General features: G+C 53.5%; 1 protein-coding gene across 2 annotated transcripts in view; it reads left to right on the top strand.

The window, feature by feature from the left end:
- The first annotated feature begins 268 nt into the window (after positions 1-268).
- TPPP (tubulin polymerization promoting protein) overlaps positions 269-18,880 on the top strand; it is a 37,065-nt gene continuing 18,453 nt past the window's right edge. The window contains exon 1 of one of the 2 annotated variants that reach the window (XM_070411993.1): positions 269-363. The gene's annotated coding sequence lies outside the window, so the exon portion shown is untranslated. Of the gene's footprint in view, positions 364-5,428; positions 5,509-18,880 lie in introns of those variants that run through there. The other variant, XM_070411992.1, reaches the window with a different exon arrangement.

Raw genomic sequence — 18,880 nt, forward strand, 5'->3', positions numbered from 1 at the left:
GTGGGAGCATCTCTGAGCCATCCCACCGACAAGCATGGGGGGGTCCTTTCCGCGCGAGGTGTGGGCCTGCTTATTGTACAGTAAGCTCTCAAGCACTCAACCCCCCAGGAGCTGCCTGTCCCTGCGACTGTGCAGGTAAGAGGAGAACCACAATAACCAGGCAATTGTATGGCACTTGGCAGCCTCCAGCGGCCTCTGTGAGCTCGACCCCACAGCCAGGGCCTTCTTTGTTGATACGTGTGTTTTTTCTGCTCCAACCTTGCAGAGTGAGTGAACCTAGGGAGTTTCTGGGGCTGTCTACGTGCTCGAATCCGAGCTCCATCACTCCCGTCAGCCCAGAGAGCGCCCCCCATAAAGATGAAGGTAAGTCAGGACTGCTGGTTACTGAGCCTCCAACGCAAGGGTAAGAGCAAGGAGGGTCAAAGGCTGCCTGGGAACTGAGGTTAGGACTTCTGGGTTGCTTGTTTGACGTGTTAAGCAGTTACAGTGTTCTCAGGGATGCTACTGAAATGGCAACAAAGGTGAGTGTGGAATGGAAGAAAATGTGAGGGGCAAAATTATTCTTAACTGTAGGAGGTGTGAATGTGGAGATGGAAGCAGATAGAGTACAAAATGGTTGTTGCTAAAACTGAAGCATCATATGCTTGCGGTGAGGTGTGCTGATATCTGCCTCCAGCTTTGCAATGCATCAAATATAAAGTGATGGGTGGACAGTTAGGAGATAAAGGATGTAGGGAAAAGTGTTGCTGGTGCTAGATAACCTTGAGTAACTTCTTAAACCTCTGAGTCCATATTTCCTCATGAGGAAATAAGGGAGTATTAATACCTACTTCCCAGAGCAGGATGCGTGAGAAGACCCACTGAGTGATCATGAGCACGGCCGCCCAGTGCCTGGCTCAGAGTGACGCTCAGTCAACAGCAGTTGCCCCATCACCACCACACACTTGCATTGCACCTTGGTGCACAGAGTTACATTAATCATAACCCTGGTTTGGGCACACAGACTCATCATTGATCTAAGCATGACATGCTTTGTAAGTTTACTTAATGTTTGTTTGTTTGATTAATTTTTTTAGAAAGAGGGAGAAAGAGAGAGAGAGAAAAAACAACAACATAGATTTGTTTTTCCATTTAGTTATGCTTTCATTGGTTGATTCTTATATGTGCCCTGACCAGAGACTGAACCTGCAACCTGGTGCTTCAGGACTATGCTCTAACCAACTGAGCTACCCAGCCAGGGCTAGTTATTTAATTTTGATAACAGAAGAAGGACCACCACTCAAAAAAAAGAGCAGGGTCCTGACATGGTCTACATCTGCTGATGTGGCCCTCATTCCAAGTCCTTGCACCCTACCCATGTTCTTCATTTTCATGTTTTCCTTTTAATTTAGTAGTCTAGTTTACACATATTTCTAAAAAGTATATGCAATACATTGGTTGCCTTTTTTTTTAATAGAAGGGACATTGTGTGTATGTAAAGTTTGAATCTTTGGGGAATTGCCTTTTTCACTTGATACCAAATTGCCAAGACTGTCCACATTGTGTCACTGCAGTCCGTTTGCTTTTGCTTCTGTGGCTATGTCCTTCCACACCACATTGACTTGCCCCCCTGCTGTGGATGGGCCTCGGGATGCTTCCCAGGGTTTTGCTACCAAGCTGGTGCTGCCATGCCCAATCTTTTTTTTTTAATTTAAATTATTTATTGTTGAAAATATTACCTATGTCTCCTCCGCGCCCCCCCCACCACCACCACCTTGACCTCTCCCTGCTTGCTTCTGCCCCCAGCACAGGCTCTCACCCCCCACGCCTTAGTGTCTGTGTCCATTGGTTAGGCTTATATGCATGCATACAAGTCCTTTGGTTGATCTCTTACCCCCTCTCACTCCCCTGCTTTCCCTCTGAGGTTTGTGGGTCTATTCGATGCTTCTATGTCTCTGGATCTATTTTTGTTCATCAGTTTATGTTATTCATTTTATTCCACAAATGAGTGAGACCATGTGATCTTTATCTTTCTCTGACTGGCTTATTTTGCTTAGCATAATGCTCTCCAGTTCCATCCATGCTGTTGCAAATGGTAGGAGTTCTTTCTTTTTTACAGCAGCATAGTATTCCATTGTGTAGATGTCCCACAGTTTTTTAAGCCACTCACCTGCTGAAAGTGCCACCTCAGGAGCCCCCAGGCCGCCCTTCCAGAGTGTGCCGCCCCCCACCATCATCACTGTGAAGGAGCTAGCTGAGGGGCAGGCCCCCAGGATGAGTGCCCCTCCAGCCTAACCAAGTTCCAGAACCTAAACAGGAGGTGACTCTGCTGGGCCAGGAGGTTCAGCCAAGTGAGCCTCCATATCCCTAACCCTCCACACCCCTCGGGGATGGATCAGGACCAACCTGTCCCTGGGCCCCAGTGTGGAGCTCAGCTGCTCATTGAGGTTGAAGCAGACACTCCTCCAGAGTTACCCCTGACCATGGTGCCTGATGACCTGGAGCTTGGAGGGGACTGGCCCAAGAAGGTGTTTAAAATAAAAGAAAGAAAATGTGTGCCCATCTCCCAGACCCTTCCCTTTCCCACCCTTAACTCCAGTGCCCAGAAGGGGCGCCCAAGACCCACCAATTCCCTCTGCCTGCAAGGCCTCCACTCTTTCTAAGAGAGCCAAGAGGGAACCGGTGTTCCTCCATTTTTATTTATTTATTTATTTATTTGGCTACATGTGATTTTAATGAACTGTATTTACTCTGTTTGGAAACCATATTTTAAAAGACATTCATAGTTTTCTAAACATGTCTATGTTATTCAAGGAAGAAAGTGAATTCAAAATGGACTTGGTACAATGTGCTTACTCTTGTTGGTTAGTAACGTTGATAAGTTTATGAGTTTAAGTAGCTTTTAAATAAATTCTTCAGCATTCTTTAGAAAGTTTTATAGGAAGTAATCAAAATTAATTTTAATGGCAATAAACTTAAAATCAGTCTTGGTAATTTTAAATCTTTGGCTCTTGGGTGGCTGTTTCAGCGGCGGGCTGTCAGGGAGCCTGGGTGGGACCCTTCCCTTGCCACCACTATCCGAGACTCAGATGCAGGGTTGTCCTGTATGCTCCCCACTGTGTGACACAAAACCTGCTCAGGAAGCCAGGGGCTGGGGGGCAGGGGAGGGGGGGTGGCGGGCAGCGAGGGACTTGGAGACATCTACTGGTGACCTGCCATGGCTGCTGGGTCGAGATGACCTCTGCCGGAGAGCCAGGAAGAGCATCTGTACTGGGTGACAGCCCACCAGAACCTCAGAATGTGGCTGCATTTGGAGAAAGATCTCTGCAGATATAATTAGGGACCTCGACATGAGCTCATCCTAGATTATCCGATGGCCCAAAACCCAATGAGAGTGTTGTTATAAGAGACACAGGGAAGAGGACAAAGCGGGGTGGGGCACATGAAGATGGAGGAAAAGGTTGGCAAAATCACTGCACGTATGTCAGAGCACTTGTGCTGGCTTTGAAAAATGGAATCAAACCATCACCTGGCTTACGCGACTATGGGAACGTACTAGCAGTGTTTTTCATTTCTTCATCTGCATTGTTAATAACTTCCAGGCCTGTATGGACACAGAGATGGCACAGCCCAGCTTCAATCTAAATGGAACAGAACCGTGAGTCCGGAGAGTGGGGCCTCAGGGGGACCTGCTCGAGTTCTCCCTGTTTCTCCAACTCTAAGTTTTCGGACTTGCCTGGCCTCTGGGGTATGGAACTTTTCAGGGGAATGAGAATTAGAAGCCCATCCTTGGGCCAGTTTTAAGCGGAAGTAGAAACCAGCAGGGTTGAGAGGAAGGCGTTGGGACCCAGGACCACCGTGAGGGCTGTACAGCAGCCACCATGGCTCCCTGAGCATCAGGAAACCATGTTCTCTCACTTGTGGTCTAGTGGACAGCCAACACCTATCACCCCTTCTCAGGCTCAGCACCCCAACTTCTTCTGTCGCCTTTGCCAGGCTCCCTGACCTGGCTGGACTCTGCGGTGAGCCTGGAAGCTGTGCTCCCACAGGCTGACTCCTGCTTCAGGTGCTTGTGGGTCAGCTGAGGTGCTGACAGGACACACCTGGAGGATGGGAATGTGTGCGCAGGGGGTCTTCATTGAGGAGAATGAGGATAGAATCTAGAAGTGTTTATAGGGAGGGCATCTGCCGCTGGGAGAGAGAGGACAGAGCCTGTGTGTGTGCCTGCACGTGTGTGCGTGTGTGGTGATTGGGGGGGGGGGGGGGGAGGTCTTTAGCCAGGAGGTTGAAGACAGAGCCTGGGGTGGGGCTCCTTGGCTAGCTCCAAGGGAACCATAGCAGTGAAGCTAGAAGTGATCTCAGGGCCACCCTCCCCCCCTGGAGGCTGAGCCTCTCAGTAGCCTGAGGAGACCTCTTCCACTGGAGGGTCCTGGAGGGTGAGGGGAGACCCCTACACCCCAAGTCCCAGCACTCCGGCCAGTACTCCCTGTCATCCTGGCTGGAGAACCTTCTGCTGAAGGCAGACCTGCCTCTCTCCTCGGGTGGGGGGAACAGGCAGCAGGTGTCCCAAAGAAGGGGAGGGAAGGGGAGGGGAGGGCAAAGAAACTGGAAGAGGGTTTCAGGATGACGCTTTTCACACAGGCAACCAGGGGAGACCCACTTTGTCCATAGGAAGAAGGAAGGCCGCAGCTGAGTGGAGGCTGAGGTGGTGGTGCAGCCGCTGCTTGTCCCGGGGAAGGCGAGCCAGCTGCCCATGGTGCTGATGTTGCTGCTGGTGCTGGGCACGGACCTGCTGCCTTGCCTCGGTGCTCCACCCAGGTGCTCGCCGCACATCCCTTCCCCCGGGTACCCGCTCCTCAAATCTCCGGACGCGGCCCACTCCCCGCTCCCTGACCTTCCCACCTTCCGTGGGGTCCGAGTCCCTCGCCACCCCGGTCCCCCTCCTGGCCCGAGCGCCTTAGCGAAGAGGCCAGTGCTCTCGGCCGCCCCATCCTGGAAGGCCCGTCTGCGCACCCATTCTTCCCTCCACCTCCACCCTCCATCGCCAGCGTCCTGGTAGGAGGTGGCGCGGAGACCCGGCTGCGGGCCCTACGGGCACTGCCCCGCGAGGTTCCCACGGCCCTGGGCGTAGAGCCGGTGGCCTGCGCAGAGACGGCCTTGTAAGGCAGAGGCGGCGCTGGGACCGGCCTCGGTGCGTCCGGCGCGCTCCCCCGGCTTGGAAGGACGGGGGCGGGGCCCGGAGCGCCCGGGTGGGCTGGGGTGGGGGCCGGGGCGAGGCTGGAGGCAAGCTCGGGCCAGTGTGGACGGGGCCGGCGGTAGGCTTGGGTGGGGGGTCTGGGAGGCGTGGGGCGCTCGGGGGCGGGTGGGGCCGTGGAGCCGGCGAAGCGAGGCTGGGGGGGCGTGAGCAGACCAGTGGGGGCGGGGCCGGGGCGGGGCCGGGGCGGCGGCGGCGCGAGCGCACCGCCAGGCACTCGGTTGCGCGCGGCCGAGTCGCGGAGGCGCCGCTGCAGCAGTCCCTGCGTCTGCGAGGTAAGCGATCGCGGGGCTCGGTACCGGGGCACCGGGCAGACGGACACCCCTCGGGGACGCAGGGCCTCGGGCCAGCCTGCGCCGCCCGCCACCTGCGCCCGGGCTGCCCGGCGGTCGGCGCTGTGCAGGGTGCGGGAAGGGGGGCACGGGAGGGGGCGGAAGGGACTGGCGGTGCACAGCACAGGAGGTTTATAATTGGGCCCCAAGCGAGGCCCTTGGCCTTTCTTCGCGGAGGTGCCTCTTGCGCCTTCTTTCCTGCGCCGCGCGGCCGTGTATCTCCCCGCCCTTCACGTCCAGCTGCAGGAGCGCTGTTTAGCGACGCCCGGGCCTGGGGTGCCGCTCCCCACGAGACAGTGGGAAATTAGGACTAAACGGGTTTGAAATGAAGCCACTGCCCTACAGCACGGAACGGCCGTTTGTGTCCAGGGGCCCAGAATGAACGTGATTCTGGGCAAGGGCTGCGCTGCCCCTCTCAGGGTCCCAGCCCAATGGGTCCGGCACAAACGTCACCTTTCCCGGGCCAAGGGTCAGGCCTACAGTCTGCAAATCGAAGCTTCCCAAGGGGTATTCCGTCTTCTGATCGCCTGTGAGTACCGAACCCGCAGGATAAAGAGGTTGCTGCCGGTGCATTTCCCACGCACCTCTGGGGCCAGTGCCCGCCTTTGAGAGTGAGTCCTGAGAAACCCTTTATTCTGCGGTTTCGGTTTTGTACTGAAGCCTTGCGACGCGGTGGGGGGAAAATTAATTCGCGCTTCCCTGTTGGGACTGCTATTTTGATAGGCGTTATGGGTTCTCCGAGGACCCGACACCTTTTGGGACGAGCCGGCTATGCTGTCATCCACCTGCGCATTTCATTGGCTGATTCCCCTGACATTTATTAGATACTTGCGGCGTCCCTAGGGGACGCTGATAAAAGGACCCAGCAACCCTGGCCGCCACCGCCTCCAGGCCCTCCCCATGGCCACCCTCTCCGAGAGCACGAGCGGGAGCGGGAGCGGGGGTTGTCCCCAGAGCCTAGACCAGCCCCTGGCCTCTAGGAAGTGAGCAGTAAACTGACCTGAACTCTGAGTGCACTGGGATCACATCCGGGGATGAAGTGATGGGGCTGGGGAGGGAGAGCTGCAAACAGGCAGGAAATGGGGTGTGTGTAGGGGGCGGTGAATCAGGCCTCAAGGCTTCCCAATGCCTTAAACTGGATTCCAAGGTCCTGTCTCTGGTACCAGCCCCTGTTCCCATCACACAGTGGGAATCACAGGGGTCAGTGATGGGAGGTGGTGGGGGGAGGTGGTGCTGGGGAACTTCCTGGGAGCTGGGAGCGTCTGCAAATGCATGCCAGTGAGGGTTCTGTAGGCATGGTTTCCAAAGGGGTCTGACTCAGAAAGGTACCACAATTTAAGGGCTGCAATAAAAAAAAAAGTATCTGCATCTCTACAGAGTGATGAGGTGATGGAGATTAGAGGAAGCTGTGCTGCATTCTTATCTCTCCTGCGTTGTTTGGCTGATCTTCCTGGATCCTTTAAAGTTGCAACAAATAACTATGTACTTGGTTATAAATGTTAATGGTGGAAAATGCGCACATTTGATAAAGAAAATTAAAACTACTCAACGCTGATGGAGGTTTAAGAGAAACCTTTGAGCAGCCAGACTGTCCTCAGGGACGTTGCGTCCTCGTGGCTTCCCTCCCGGGAGGCAGCAGAGCTGCTCCCTGTGGAAGAGGCTGAGAAACCCTGGAAGTAGCGAGGGGAACACTCTGTAAAGTATATTGATTGTCCAGCCACTATGCTGTACACGTGAAACCAAAACAAAACAATAATGAAAGTAAATTGTAATAGAAAGATTTTTTTTTTTTTTTTTTAAGGAAAGGCTTCCTGGGGAGAGGCTGTGCTGACTTGGAGCCAGGCCTATATTTAGCTGGTGATGTTGCTGGTGAGGCTGGAGGAGCATGCACAGAGATGCCATCTGGGGATCTTGAGCAAGGGGCCCTGCGGCACCTTGAAGTATCAGGTCCTCCTCGGGCTGTGAGATCCAGGCCCTGAGCTCCTGTCCAGAAACTCTTCTCCTGTGGCACAGTGTCTCCACATGTCCTCTGGACTGAGGGTGGTTTGGGCATGGTGCCAAGTCTACCTGAGCCTACAAACCCAGGACCAGGCAGACGCTGGGACTAGGCAGGAGAACGGACACCCACCTAGATCCTACTGCTTAAGTAACAGGTGGGAAGGAAGGAGCGGGGCTGCCTGGGTGGGGCCCACATTACCTGGGTCTCCAAATCCCATGTGAGCCCTCACCACTATTCAGCCCCCTCCTGGGAGATCAGCTTCCTCTTTGGGTGGGGAGGTAGCCACAGTGTCATAATCCACGCCATCCCTAACCATGGCATCTCACCTCCGCAGAGCATCCTGGGCAGCTTTCAAGTGCCAGTTCCTGGCAATGGCTTTACTTGGCCCTGCTGGGGTCACCGGGGGAGGGCGCAGGGTCTGTGATCCGTTGGCAGCCCCAGGAACTGCATATGGAGGAAGGGCAGCTCCCCACAGGAACGCAGCATCCAAATCCAGGAACTGTGTCCAAATCTCGGTTCCTGATAGAGGAATTAAGACTGGTTTTCACTTCCATATTTTCCCTTTACTGTACAAAGACTTATAATGGCAGCTCAGTTGTGACTGTGATTGACTCTCTAAACGTCCAAATGCAGGACCTTCTCTGGGAGCAAATGTAAAAAATCTTTCACAAAGTATAAGAAAATGATGGCTTTCTGACTTTTGCACCACACTAAAATGTCTCTGCAACCCCCCATACGCTCAGAGACCTGAGCTTCTCAGCTGTGGGCACTGTGAGCTCATCCTAATAAGACCACATTCACGCTGATTTAAAAAAAAATTATATATATATATATATATATATATATATATATATATATATTTCAGAGAGGAAGGGAGAGGGGGAGAGAAATCAACGATGAGAGAATCATTGATTGACTGCCTCCTGCACGCCCCCCACTGAGGATCAACCCTGTCAGGTGCCCTAACTGGGAATTGAACCGTGGCTGCCTCCTGGGTCATAGGTCGACAGTCAACCACTGAGCCACACCAGCTGGGTGACTTTTTCTCTTTTAAATTAGATTTGTGAAACGTCCTTACCCACCTGGAGTCCTTTATGCCTCTTCTCCTGTGGCTCAGTGTCTCCACATGTCCCCAGCTTGTCTCCATCGGTCACAAGTCTCTAATTTTCTTGGCATGCTAAGTGGGGCATCCCGTGTGGGCTCCGCGTGATCTCGCCCGCCCTGGGCCACTTTTCTCGAGATCTCATCCTGTAACCTTGTTGCACCCTTTTGTTCAGCAGATGTCTGAGCACCTGCCAGGTGCCAGGTGAGCCAGCGTGGCCTCCACCCTGGGGAGCTCTCACTCTAGCTGGAATGTCACAAAACAGCCAGCGTCCTCTAGGTGACCTCATTTAGGCCTCACACTCCCCACTGTCTCATCGCCTCTTGGCAAGGGATGAGCCAGGCGGGCAGGTTGAGCTTCCCTGGGGTGTGTGTGCATTTGGGCCTCACACCCAGGAGTCTGGCCCCAGAATCAGTGTTAACTCAGATGCCCCCTCACATCTGACTGGAATGAGCTCCCAGGAGCCTGCAGGGTGCCCCTAAGGAAGCGTGCTTCACACACCGTGCTTGCCTCAGGGTTCTCACCACTATCCACTTGATGACCCTCGGCCCCTCCCTGTCCCCCACCCCGCTCTGGTTTTCTAACGCTGTTCCACAACCCATCCCAAACCAGGAGTTAAGACAGTGTTGGCGTCTGTCTGTGGCCACCATGGTGCTCCATGTGCCAGATGTCCCACCTGCCTCTGGCGCAGGGTTGGCCTCAAGCCCCTGTGCCTGTGTGGGGGGCAGGCTGTGGACAGAATGGCGCTGGAGGATGAAGGAGGTCATGTGAGCCTCCCATCACCGCCCAGCCTTCCCTGGGATGCTGGCACCCAGCTGTCCCCAGGCCGGATGTGGTGGCTGCTCTTCTGTTCCTGGGGGCCCCTGTGCCTTTGCTGTGGTTTTACCACCTTCCATTGTAGTTGTGTTCAACCTTTATATCTAGGGAGCCACGGAGAACACATTCTTCGGTGCTGGCTTATTTCTGTCAGTGCTGTGTAAGCGGCTCTCTCATGTGGTCTCACGTGTCCAGTGTGTATGTGCCGTGCTGGGAGCCCACCACCGTCATTTACCCACGGTGTGGCTGATGGGTGCGGGACACTTCCGTTTTTTGGCCGTTGTGAATGAAGCTGCCTGACCTTCCTGTGATGCTCTCTGGGGCACATGTGCGAGCGTTTCTGTTGGTGAATGCTGACGAGTGGAGGCCCTCGTTTATCCTGATGGCCCGCTGCAGTCCACGTGGCCAAGGCAGCTGGAAGCGTGTGCCCCACAGTTCCCTGTTGCTCCTCATCCCCCAGCACTTGGCATCACCGCCATTTCAGTCGTCCGCCATTCTGGAGGGGGTGGCGGTATCTGCCTTGGGGTTTTTTTTTGCACTTTCCCCGTGTATTGAGCATCGGGTGTGCTCTCACTGAATGCCGGGCCAAGTCCTTGCCCTTGTCCTAGAGGCGGTTGTCTCTCCCCTGTTGATGAACAGGGATCCTCATAGACTGAGAGGAGCCTATGTTCATGATTAATAGCTGATTCCTCCTTCCCTGTAGCTTGCTTTTTCACTCCCTCCATAATATTTTTTGATGAATAGAAGTTCTTAATTTTAACTTGGTGCCATTTGATAAGCTTTTCCTTTGGGGGTAGTGATGCTTGTGTCCTGGGTAAGGAATCTTCCCCTGCCCCGAGGACATCAGATGCTCTTGTGCATTATCTTCTTGCAGCCTCATTACCCTGCCTCCCTGCTTCAGTCTGCCATGGGCCTGAGCTGGTGGCGTCAGGATCCAGTGTGCTTTTTTTTTCATGTGTCCATTCAATCAGCCCATCTCCGCTGACTAAAATCATTCTTTTCCCTTTTTTTTTCTCCCTGCAGGGCCACCTTTGTCATTCTGAATGTGTCAATATATGCTTGGGTCTATTGGGGCTTTATTCTGTCTTATCAGTTCATTTTTCTCCTTGTGTCAGGACCACTATTGTTAAGTGTGATGGTTTGTATCAAATTAAGGAATTTCCTTTTTTTTTTCTAATTTGCTAAGAATTTTTATGGTTAATAAATGCTGAACTCCATTGAATGCTTTTCCTGCATTCATTAAGAAGATAATATGATTTTTATCCTCTATTCTGTTAGTGTGATGAATGATATTGATTGATGTTAATGTTAAACCAACCTTGCATTCCTGGCATAAACCTGACCTGATTGTAAGGTATTGATTCTTTTTATTTATTACTGGCTTCAGTTTGTTAATATTTGTTTAGGATTTTTGCATTTACATTCATAAGTGAGATTGACATAAATTATTCTTTTTAAAAAATTCTCAGCCAAGGGTATGTTTGTTGATTTTTTTAGAGAGAGAGAAAGGGAGGGAGGGAAAGAGGGAAAAAGAGAGAAGAGAAAGAGAGAGAGAGAGGAGAGAGAGACATTGATGTGAGACATAAACATCATTTGGTTGCCTCCTGTACGAGCCCCGACCAGGGATCAAACCCCAAACCTAGGCATGTGCTTTGACTGGAAATCGAACCCACAACCTTTTTGGTGCATGAATGATGCTCCAACCAACTGAGCCACCTGGCCAGGGCCATAAATTATTCTTTACTTGTAACACCCTTATTAAGTTTTGGTAGCAGGATTATTTTAGTCCTATAAAATGATTGGGAATGTCCCATCTTGTACTCTTCTTTGGAAGAATTTGTGTAAGATTGACATTACTTCTTCTTTCAATATAAGGTAGAATCTGCTGACAAAGACAGCCATGGCTGGAGTTTTCTTTTAAGGCATAACCTTTTTATATTGTTGGACCTCTGTAGTGTATATTTATTTTCTAATTTATTAATTTTGTGCTTATTTCTGTTGTTTTTGTCCTTATATACATGTCTGTACACACACACACACACACACACACACACACACACGTTTACATCACATCTGGTGTTTTCTCTTGAGTATTTCCAATTCATGAGTTCTCATTAATGCTGTGTTGAATCTGCTCTGTTGTTAAACATATCCACCGAGTTCTCAATTTTAGTTATTGTGTTTTTTAGTGCTAGAATTTCTAACATATTCTCTTTCAAAGTTGCTATCTACATTTCTATAGCTCCCAGTTTTTGCTGGAATTTTCCATCTTTGCACATGGCATGCATAGTTACTTCAACCCCAGTGTCTGATCAAGTGCCAATAATTGGAACCTCTAAATGGTTCCTATTGCCTTTTTTCTGCACTTTCCCCCCTCATATGCCTGGTTATTATTTCTTTTACTGTGTACTAGATATTGTAATCAAAATATGTTCATAGAAATATTCTATGGTCTCGATGGCAATCTCTTTCTCTAGAGAGTTTTTATATGTGTCCTGTTGGCATGTCAAGGCACTAGCAATCCAGAGTCTCCTGAATCCAAGTTGTGGGTTGAGAAGCTGAGCTGGTTCGGTCTCCTGCCAGCTCACCCGGCACGTCCCTCCAGGAACAGCTGTGAATAGTGTGCTCAGCTCTCCAGCACCAGCCAGTGCCCACAGAGAAACGGCAGAGTGCACGCCTGGCCTGTCCAGGGTTCCCTCTTCCTGGGTCCTGGCTGCTTACTTTTCTGTCTCCTGTTAGCACATGGGTGTATTGAGGAAGAAGGGTTTTCTCATTGTCCACTCTTCCTCGCTGCCCTGTGGCTGGAAGGCCTGGCTCCATCTCAGGAAGTAGGAGTGCAGCATTCATATTTTCAAAGTTCCCAGCTGACTCTGAGGGGTGGCCTGGCTGAAAACCCCTTCACCGTGGCCCATGTGCTGTCTGGGCTGAACAGTGCCTGGCCAGGTGAAGACGGTGTTTGCAGGGGGCACGCCCACTCACACTTCTCTTTAAGGGATGCTGCACTTCACAGCTGTGCCAGGTTCCTCAGCGTCTCCCCCTCAGGTGGGCCCTGCTCAGTCCTCCATTCTTCCTTTCTGACTACAGTGCTCTGTCAGTCTCTTCCCACATTGGCTGCTTTTGGGGGCAGGAGATCTTTGAGGCTTAAAGGTACTGACACACTGAGAACCTGGCAGACCTGGTCAGCAGCCCTTTCCTGCAGGTCCTCTGTCCTTTCTGGGCGCATTCCTGTTGTCCCTGCGCTGGCCTGAGCGAACCCCAGTTCTTTCTGACCTGCCCTCAGTTGCCTGCCGTCCTTGTTGGTTTGGCCTGGGGCAGCTCCAAAGCAGGAGAAGCCCTGGGGAGCGAGTCTGGCCCCAGCTCATCCCTCAGGAAGGGCCCCACCTGGCAGGGGCCAGCCACAGGTGCACATGTTTATCTTTGCCCCGATTTTAAACGTTTCCTGTCCCGGTCTCATGTGCTTCACCAGTATTTTTCCTCGCCCTGAATGTGTACCCACCTTTATTTTCTGCCCAAATACCTCCGACCTGAAGCCAGAGTGGGTATCTTAGAGGACAGGTGTCCTTTGGCAGTCCCCTACTTAGAGCTCATCCTGGCTCGGAGTGACCTCCAAGGGCCTCTGGAATCCACTGCATGGGGACCTTCTGCTGGGTCTTGCCCCTGGGTTCTCTGTGCCATGCCCGACAGCATTGCCTTCTCTGGGCCTTTCACACACTTCTCCTCCGCGTGGGCCTTTAGTGCCTGGTACCGCTGGCCTTCCTTCTGGACCCTGACGATGTAGTCCTCCACACACTTCTTCAGCGACTCTTCATTCGTCCGGTAGCCCTCGATCACCTCCTGGGATCCAGGTGTCCCAGGGCATACTCCCTCCGGAACCTCTAAGGGAGGGTCCTTCCCACCTCTTCCAGCACCTGGCACTCCAGTCTCATCCTCTGTCGTTGTGTGGCCTCCCTCATGTGTCCGTGTCTCTCCTCTTCTGTTTCATAAGGACACTCTCACTGGACTCGGGGCTGCCCGGATGACCCAGGCCGAGCTCATCTCAGTGCCTTTGGCTTAATCACATCTGCAAAGAACCTTTTCCCAAACAAGATCTCATTTTCAGGTTCTAGGGTGAGGACAGGACACACCTAATGCGGGGCCACCAGTATACTAGCCCCCTGCATAGGGAGCCCTCCTGACCCCAGGTTGGCTGTAGGACGAGACACCCCTCTATCCCCGCTGGTCCCTTGTGGGGCTGGGGGCTTGTACTGATTGACTGAGGAAGGGATCTGTGACTAGAATTTTCTATGCGTGTCCTCATCTAACCCTCAGGGCACTTCTGGCGAGAGGGTGAGTGTCACCCCGCGTGGTGGATGCCTGTTTATTGACGTGAAGTATCTGCCAGTTCTCCATCCCGTCTGCCCTACGTGTACCTGTGCTCCCGGGTCTTCTTTCTCCTCCATTTCATGGCATGGCTCCTGCTGGGTGCTCTGTTGGCAGAACGTCTCGTGACAGGAATGGAATTTAATTCATGGGGCACTGGGCAGGCATCTTGGAGCCCGGTACCCATGCTGGTTTGGGGGCCACTCTAAGGACTTCTTGGGTCCCTGAGTTGGGCAGGCAGCAGCAAGCTCTTTGCTTTTCTGTTCCTGTTGGTTCTGGGGGGCCTTCCTTCCAGCTGCTCTGCGGTCCTGGGCCCTGAGGGGCCCCTCTCAGAGTGGGGTGGCTACATCGCCCTGGAGGGCTCTCCCTAACCTGTGAGACCCTCATTTTCTTAGCTCCCTGTCCCCAGTGATCCCCTTGGCTACTGCTGGCCAGCTGTGTGCTTGGGTTTCACAGGAAACTTGCTGACGGATACCAGGGTGGCTCTGGGGGCTGCAGCAAAGTGTGGCTCCTGGGAGGTGGGCCCGCCTGAAACCACCAACCCCATGGTGCTGGAGAAGCTTCTGCTGCGGACACCAATTCTTCTGAGCCGTAGGGGAGGACAACTCCACCTTCCTTGGTTTTCCTGGCCCATGAGCCTTCTTTTGGAGAGCTCACAGCCTGTCCTGGGGCTGCCCCATTCCGCCCAGCCCTGTCCTGCCCAGGCCCTTTGGGGAAGCTTGCCTCCTCTGCTCTTTCTTCTCTTGTGTCCAGGAGAAATTACCTTTGACCTGTGAACAGGGAACAACAAGGGTGTGATTTCGTTCTCACGCTTCTTGGACCCTTGGGCCTTCTGGGCAGCAGCCTGAGGCTACATGACAGGACATGAGCTGCATCCCACTCACACAGCCACAGTTCAGCCAGCCCAGCCTGTCGGGCTGCTCAACACCAGGACTGTGAAGGGCAGGGAGCTGGGTTGCGGGGCTGCTCTCCACACTGAGCTGGGGCTCTGAGACCATCCCCGTGCACTTGTCGGGCGCCTGTGGACTCAGAAAGGCGGCTTTGTGTAGCTCTTGGAGGCTCCCGCTGCCTGGGACGGCCCTCGGGTGAGACGAGTGGCCATTGACATCGAGTGTCCGGGGCACCGCGGGGTGGGTGGCCATGTTATGATTAGCAATGTGAACAATTGCCAAAGGGCCGTGTTGTACTCAAATGGACTCAAATAAAGAGCTGAAGATGGTGGGGGCAGGGCTGGGCTGGCCCTGGGCAGGTCCACAGGATTCTGATGGCCTTTGTTCCCCTGGGCTGTTTATTGGAGGGGGTGCCCTGTCCATGGGGCAGCACTGACACTCCTAGACCTGGACACTGGGGGCCTGAGCCTCTGGTGGGATGGAAGTGAGAAGGGGGAGGTGAACAGACACCAGCTGCCTCCGGCTTCAGGTCCCTATGGCCTTTTGAACTTACTGTCCCATCCTGACCTTGCCTTTGCTGAGGGCCTCACACACACATATCTGAATACCCAGGAGGTCAAGGCCTGTGGGAACCTGGCGGATTGCCTCCGTGAGCAGCAGACCTCCCTAGACCTGCTGGCCAGGCCTCAGCCTCCCTTAGTGCCTCTGGGGTAGTTGTGCTTGGCATTTACCTGGGGGCTCTTGCCATTATCCCCCCAACACCCCCTCCCTCCAGATCAGTGTCCTGGGACCAGGCCCTAATGGTGCCCATGAAGCACTCCTGGGAGGGCCTTCCTGGGTCCTTGGCACCTGGGTCCCAGGATCACCTGTTGTGGAGGTCTCTGAGGAGAGAGAGGCACAGGCTCTCTCTACTTTTTCTCTTTCTCCTTCCGCACACTTTGTTTGGAGCTCCCTGGTTGCCTTTGAGAGTCCAGCGGCATGTGGCAAGGCTCTTCCTGCGCCAACAACCTCCCCATAGGTGCCCTCAGCTCAGCTCCATCACCAGAGCTGCTCCCTGGCTGCCGGTCAACCCTGCAAGTGTCAGGCCCTCCATCGAGGTCTTCGCGGGGGTCAGTTTATCAGACCCTCAGGAATGCTTGCATTTCCAGGGCCTGTGGGGCTTCTCACACAGACCCTGGGCCGTGGGGATCCCAGCAGTGGTCCCAGTGACGATCCAAGGGCTCTGATTCCTAGTCCTGGTGGTGAGAGGTACCTCAGACCCCCAGTGGGTGTAGAGATTCAGCCCTAACCTGTTTGGCTCAGTGGATAGAGGGTCAACCTGCAGATCAAAGGGTCAAAGGCTCATTTCCAATCAAGGGCACGTACTTTGGTTGCAGGCTCCTCCCTGGCCCAGGCCCTGGTCGGGGCTTGTGAAGGAGGCAACCAATATATGTGTTTCTCTCACATCGATGTTTATCTCTCCCTTTCCCTCTCTCTAACACTCTCCCTAAAAATCAATGGGAAAATATCCTCAGGTGAGGATTAACAAAAAAAGGAAGGAAAGAAGGAAGGAAGGAAGGAAGGAAGGAAGGAAGGAAGGAAAGAAGGAAGGAAGGGAAAGGAAGGAAGGAAGGAAGGAAGGAAGGAAGGAAGGAAGGAAAAGGAAGGAAGGAAGGAAGGAAGGAAGGGAGGGAGGGAGGGAGGAAGGAAGGAAGGGAAAGGAAGGAAGGAAGGAAGAGAGAGAGAGAAAGAAAGAAAGAAAGAAAGAAAGAAAGAAAGAAAGAAAGAAGAAAGAGAAGAAAGAAGAAAGAAAGAAAGAAAGAAAGAAAGAAAGAAAGAAAGAAAGAAAGAAAGAAAGAAAGAAAGAAAGAAAGAAAACCCATAAAAATATTCGGAGGATTTGGGTGGCACCACACCCACCCCTCAGAAGTCCATGGGGTGGAGGACCAGTGACGCCCAGGCAGGAGCTCAGGGAGCTTGGGCGGCTTCCTTTTGATGCCCACTCTCCTGGGAGCCCTTTCCTACCTGCAGGGCTTGTGGCGGCATCTGTCACCAGCCTCAGAGACACACCCCATTCCCGCAGAGCACAGTGGGTGGGGCCCGTCCACTCATTTCCCAATCAAGCTTGCAACATGTGCATCCCAGGAAACTCAGCCCACCCGAGGCGGTTGGCGCTGTGCCGTTAGAGGAAGAGGTTAATGTCAAGAACCCAAGCCGAGAGCCTGCATATAGACAGCAGAGCCACTGCCAGGAAGGCAGCCTCCTCGGAGGCCGGCTGCCTCGCCAGGAGCTCAGCAGGTGCGGCTTCCCATCCAGGCCCACAGGCGTCTGAATCACAAGGGTCCTGTTCTCTTGAAAAGGGGACTTCTCCAGTGGGATTTCTGCATAACTCTGGTTACACCAGAAGGTTCCGGAGTTAGGATTGTGTGATGTCTCACCAGAGTTAGACACCTACACCTGGTGATTTGGCAGAGAACGTTTCTCTTGTGTTCATGGTGGAATCAGGTGGCCCTAGCTGCAGGACGTTTCTTCGCAGAGTGGGTTCTTAGTGCACAGGTGTCTTCATTCCACCATGTGCTCCGAGCTCAGGAAGATTAGTGGTGGGGGCGGGGTTTTGTCCCTCTCAAGGGTGGGACTGAGTTTCCAGCAGTTTGGCTGAGTCGGGCAGAATAGAGCCTGAGGACAGTGGCTGCTGCTGTGGACATGCTCCTGGGCAGGGCTGGGGCCAGAGGGCTCTCTCTGTAGGCTCCCCCTTGAGAGTCTGAGAGCAGGGCCCAGAGCAGGCCTCGGGCACAGGATGCTGCTCCTGGGGAGGAGAGGCTGGTCAGGCCCAGCATTTCCCAGAGGCGGCCCCAGGGAGGCTGTCTGTGAGGCAGAGGCTCCCTGGGCAAAAGGGCCATCAAGAGGGTCTCACACGTCAGTCCCCAGGTAGGGCCATGGGAGCTTGAGGTGGTGTGATGGTCCTGTGTGAACTCTGGGAACCCTACGGCAGGCGCCAGTCCCCAGCCCCATGCATGCTGCTGGCCTGCCCCTTCCCCACTCCGCACGCTCTCTGGTTGCTCACCCAGTGTTCATGCAGCTTGCCCAAGCCCTCACTCCAGTAAGGGTCAGCCATTTGGGTGCACCCAGCTCCTACTTGGGGAGGATAGTGTGTCAGTTGGCTTGGTAATGCCCAGCATGCCACAGACAGTGGCACCCGAGGATGGAGGGGAGGTAGGAGGGAGCTACAGGCTGTGAGGGGCCTTGGGAGCCAGAAGGCACCTGGTTATAAGGCAAGATGGTCAGCTCCACTGGCCAGGTCAGATTGTAGGAACTGCCAGCAGCTGAAGGTGTAGATTGGGGACAGGACAAGGGAGCTCATGGGGCATCAGGAATGAGTTGCTGGGCATGTGCTTGGGAAGCACGAGAGTGGAGATGATTCTCACCTATCTTTACATTCAGGGCACAAACATGTTCTGTCCAGGAAGGGGAACCAGGAGAGCACAGAGCTGCTGTTGCTGCCACCATTTAAAACCACACCTGACCCTGCTCACAGACACACCTGGCCCTGCTCTCAGACATACCTGGCCCTGCTCACAGACACACCTGACCCTGCTCTCAGACACACCTGGCCCTGCTCTCAGACACACCTGGCCCTGCACACGGACACACCTGGCCCTGCTCACAGACATACCTGGCCCTGCACACAGACACACCTGGCCCTGCACACAGGCACACCTGGCCCTGCTCTCAGATACACCTGACCCTGCACACAGACACACCTGGCCCTGCTCTCAGATACACCTGGCCCTGCACACAGACACACCTGGCCCTGCTCTCAGACACACCTGGCCCTGCTCACAGACACACCTGGCCCTGCTCACAGACAAAGCTGACCTTGCACACAGACATGTGAACTATTCATTCATTTGCAGCTAGGGTTCAAGGTCTGGAGAAGGGGCTACACACAAACGGTTACACTAGACAAGAAATATAAATTTAGAAGGCATGGGGAGCCAGGTGGAGACTTTACTCTGTAGCTGAGAGGCTCTCTGACTTCTCAGTCCCCTTTGCTTTTATTTACTAGAATACACATTTGCCCTTTAGCAAAGCAAACAGGCATATCAATGGTAAAGTTTGGTAAACAATATCAGGTTAGGGCCATGGTCGGCAAACTGCGGCTCACAAGCC

This window comes from Myotis yumanensis, unplaced genomic scaffold, assembly GCF_028538775.1.
Source record: "Myotis yumanensis isolate MYYU_CA2020_CCGP unplaced genomic scaffold, mMyoYum1.0.hap1 SCAF_4, whole genome shotgun sequence".
Classification (NCBI taxonomy): domain Eukaryota; kingdom Metazoa; phylum Chordata; class Mammalia; order Chiroptera; family Vespertilionidae; genus Myotis; species Myotis yumanensis.